Raw genomic sequence first — 4,828 nt, 5'->3', positions numbered from 1 at the left:
CTCCATATCAGGGTTCATGCAAGACACCGGGTTGATGGAGATTCTGAGTGCTCAAAGAAGAAAAGAACATTGGATACAATGAATATGTACAATATGAAGAATATAATCTGGCACTATATGTGTGCATGTGTTATAGGATATTGGATCATACTATGTGAACACCAAGATTGTAGTGTTGCTCAGCCCTAGCTAAATAAAGTCAACCCTAGGTCAAGAATCAGAGCAAGCCACCAAGCTGACAGGGAGTGAACATAAGTAAACAGAAAGGAGGATTTTTGAAAGTAAGGGCAGTAAAGATAGCTGGAGAAGGAGCTTTTTCCTTCTGAGAAGTTGGTGGAGTAGGACGGTCAGCTGGTGCTTTCTCTGGCTCTCTGAGCGAGCAGGCTTTTGGCATGGGGCCTGAGAGTCTTCACTGGTAAAATCTGAACGGTTGAGATTTTGTTTTTTTAAACAACATGCACATATACATACCATGAAACAGTTCATTCCCATCTTCTACTTAGGAAGAGTTTCTCTTCTGCTGCTGCATATGCTGGGCTAGCTGCCCAGTGGGCTTCTGGGAACTGTTCTTCCCTCCTCCTATCTTGCACTAGAAACATTAGGATTACAGAAGCATCCCACAGTACCCTGCTTTGTATGGATTGTGATTCTGTGGATTATTTGGCTTTAGTATCTATCTGCCAGCCTCTGTCTTCTGTTCTTAATCATGATAATTAGGAGTACCCTACGGAGTGTGAAAAACAGAAGTACTCAAAGCCATTGTGTCCAGACTCAATGAGATTACTCCATTCACCAAAGGTTGTACATTGCACAATAACTCTCAATTACAGCATGTAATTATCATCTGGAACTGTGATCTGTACCTGTGTTCTTTTATCCATCTTAAAATGGATGGACTCATGGAGCTGGAGAGATGACTCAGTGGTTAAGAACACTGGCTGCTCTTGCAGAGGACTTGGGTTCAATTCCTAGCACTCACATGACAGCTCATAACTGTCTGTAAGTCCAGTCCTAGGGGATCTGATGCCTGGGCAAAACTCCCACACATAAAAATAAGAAAATGGATACACCCTTGAAGAGCAATTTATTGCTTAGATTTGTACAGACACATTGATCACTCTGCTCTCTAATTATTCAACATATACATAAATAACATGTCTATTTAGTCCCTTTTTGTTCATTCTTAAAAATAACTGACAGAGGCCATTAGGCTGAGAAAATTCCACACATTGGGTAGAACAAAATGAAACTCAACTTGGTTGACAGTTATAGTCTAGGAGAATGAAACGTATCCTTAACCAATCATCAGCTACCAATTATCCTCTAACCAGACACTCAGCAATCAGAAATTTTCAACTAACCTCTAACTATGGCCTTCCCATTTTGGCTAGTCAAGTGTTTTCTTTGCCTTGCTTCTGAGAAGTGGTATACGTTTCCTCTTCATGCCGCTTTAGTGGACTCTAACCATACCACCTGCAGCCTGGTGCTGCCTGAACCTCAAATCACAGGCTGTTCACATAAACTCTTCAAGATTTTAAGGCACCCAGGTTTATTTTTTAATGACATTCTTCCTTGGATAGAAATACTTTTCTCTTATAATTCCCATTGGGCTTGGTAACTTCTCCCTGGCAAGAACCCTTAGTACTGTTTTCTTTAACATGGTAGCACTGAAACTATTGGCTGAGAATATGGACTGCCAATTTCTGGTGACAAACATCCTTAGTATGTAGAACCATTTCCCATTAATTTAGTTTCTCAGTTGGGAGGATAAGGAGTTCAGGGTCATCCTTGGTTATACAGTTAATTTCAAAGCCAGCCTGGATTATAGAAAGGGCAGGTGGGGTAGGGTGGGGAGAAGGAAGTAAGGAAGACAGACCAAAGTTTAAGTTCCATTTACTTCCAGCCTGATCATTCACTTGGGCAGAATAGATCATTCTCCCTCTAAGAATGGGACATCTATTAGAAATTCAGTGGAAAGATTTCAGCCACTCTTCTGAACTAACCTAAGCAAAGATCCCATCCAATCGCCTTGAACTTGAAGTCAACTACCTCAGCTTAGAGCACAGACCAATTTTCTGGAAAAAAAAATAATGGAGAGAGTTCTGAAGACTGGACTCAATGTTCTTCCAATGTCCCCAACTCTGTAGCCTCTAAAGGAGTCCTCTGGTAAGTGGCAGCTAGGTATCATTGCATGTTTTTATAAGCAGTAGTCTGGGCTCTAGGTAGCTGCTCGTATCTAACAAGGCAATGCCTTACTTTTATTTATTGTTATAGTTTAAATCTGCAGTGCCCCTTAAAAGCTTATGTTTTGAACTCTGAAGTTTTTTATTTTGAGAGGCTCTTGAACTCTTAAGATGTGGGGCCTCGCTGGTGGAAGTGAGTCACCAGAGGCAAGCCTTTGAAGGTTGACACACCTTCTGGTTCTAGCCTTTCTGTTTCCTGGTCCACTGTGATGATAGTACATTTCTACTGTCATGAACTCTAGCGTTTCTTCCTCATCATAGTAGACCCAAACCTTCTGGAACCATAAATCAAAAAACCAAACCAAACCAAACCAAAACCAAAACCAAACCAAACCAAAAAAAGCCATTCATCTTAATTTTTTTCCTAACAGGTAATTTCATCAGCAGTCTAATAATTAATAAAGAAAATGGTACCAGAGAAGACAATCAATTGCTGTGATAAGCCTGGCCATGAGATTTTTTAAGCCATTGGAACTGGCTTTTAAGATGAATGAAGAGAGTTTGGAGGTATGGGATAGAGAATGTAAGTTAGCTTAGTGTGCAATTTTGGTGGGAGTTTTGAAGACTCCATTTTGTCTCCTTTCAACTAGGCCATAGACCTTTGCTGCTCATCCTAAGTGTAAGGTACTTTGCCTCTACAGCTGACTGGTCTGTCTGGGTTGCTCTGAGGTGGAGAAGCTGCAGTCTCTGGTTTAACAGCTCCTAGTAAAGCAAGCAGAGGCTGGGTAAAGCAGCCTTAGTTGTGCTCCTCTAAGTCTCTGGAAGAAGAGGAGAGGGAGGCCTGACTCCTGCTCTTTTGTCCTCAGCACTTCCAGAGTGTGTGTTTCACATAGTGTAAAAGTTCACTACAAGTTTGCACATAAATTCAGGTCTTAAATTCAATAAGAGGTTTGTAACAGAGAATGTCTACATGCATATCTGTTAGGAGTAACTATCTGGCTCAACATCCATCATTTGTTATTAGCTTACAGGTTCATGGAAAGTTAGAAACCATAACTACACACGCGCTCTCTCTCTCTCCTTGAAATTTTTTATAGATAAACCCAGTCAATATTTTATCTTCTTTTTTTTGTGCCTGTGATATATACAATTTTTAATAACCTCCAGTTAATGGCTTTTATAACCTTTTGGTCTGTTGTTATCTCAGAAGCAATTAAGCAGTTCTGTTATAAAAGGGGCTCCAATGCCTTTGAGTTGCTATTCTGAAATGATGTCGACCCTAGCATGCTAGTTGTTTCTGCAGAATAAACACTCTTTATTTTACATACTATTTGAGTGTGGGGTCTTCCTTCAGCGATTTTCAGACCCTTACAGTATTATAGAGTGGAAACATATAACTTCTTCATTTTACAGCAGTCCACAGTTAATATTTTCCCCTGAGCTTTGAAAGATGTCTTGGGCCTTTCTGACTGTTGAAACTGTTAGGACTCCAAGACCTATTAGAAGTTGGATTGAATGCCTCACCATGTAGTATGAGATGGTCCTGAGCCTTTGAGGATGAGTGGTTTGAATCTGAAGTGTCCCCATAGGTTCACATTTTCAACATGTGTTGTTTATTTGGTCACATTATTTTGGGAGGCAGTGCAATCTCCAGGATGTATAGCCTGGCTGGAAGGATTCAGTTACCAGGCACGGGCCTTCAGAGGTTATACTTGGGCTCCTCTTCTAGCTTATCCTGCTCCCTTCTCTATCCATCTTGTGATGAGCTTCTGCTACAAACTTTCATCTACACAAACTGTCATACCTTCCCCATCATGAACTGAAACCCTTGAACTGTGATCTAAAAGAAACCTGTCCACCCCTCGGTCAGGTGCTTTGATCCCTACAGTGACACATAAGTAACCACTTCATTTGCTGCGAAGAGAATGGGAGAAGATGGGGGTTATTATATTCTGTCTTGAACAAAAACAACTCTAGGGCTGGCATGTGCCAAAAAGCCTGACAGCCTGAGTCCTGTTCTCTGGACCCATTTGGTGGAAGGAGACTTAATTCCCATAAGTTGTCCTCTGATTTCCATAAGGTCTCCATTGCACAAGTGTGTGTACACACCCACACTAAAAAAAAAAGAATATACAATTAAAAAAGAATTTAAAGAGTTCTAAACCCTAGTCAGAAACCATCTGTTTTTTTGTTTGTTTTGTTTTGTTTTGTTTTGTTTTTATGGCATTGGAGGCTTGAAAAGTCGTGTTTATTCAGATTTATGTACTTCTATGAAGCTCTTCCTGTTTGTTTTTGACCTGTGAAGGTATGAATCCTATTAATTAGGATTAGGTAATTAATTAATTGTAGATAAAAACAGGGTAGGTGAGATGGCTCAGTGAGTAAAGGAACTTGCCACCAAACCCAGTTGCCCTGAGTTTGATCTCAGGGACCCACACGGTGGAAGGAGAATACCAACTCCTGTGAGTTGTCCTTGTACCCCCACATATGAGTATTGTCATGTATATGTGCGCACACACACACACACACACACACACACACACACACACACGCACACACACATTAACAAAATATTTTGCAACAATTTTTGTTTGTTTGTTTTTTGTTTTTTGTTTTTTTGAGACAGGGTTTCTCTGTGTAGCCAT

The sequence above is a fragment of the Mastomys coucha genome, unplaced genomic scaffold, assembly GCF_008632895.1.
Source record: "Mastomys coucha isolate ucsf_1 unplaced genomic scaffold, UCSF_Mcou_1 pScaffold22, whole genome shotgun sequence".
NCBI classification, from domain to species: Eukaryota; Metazoa; Chordata; class Mammalia; order Rodentia; family Muridae; genus Mastomys; species Mastomys coucha.
Note: the sequence above shows the minus strand (reverse complement) of the source record.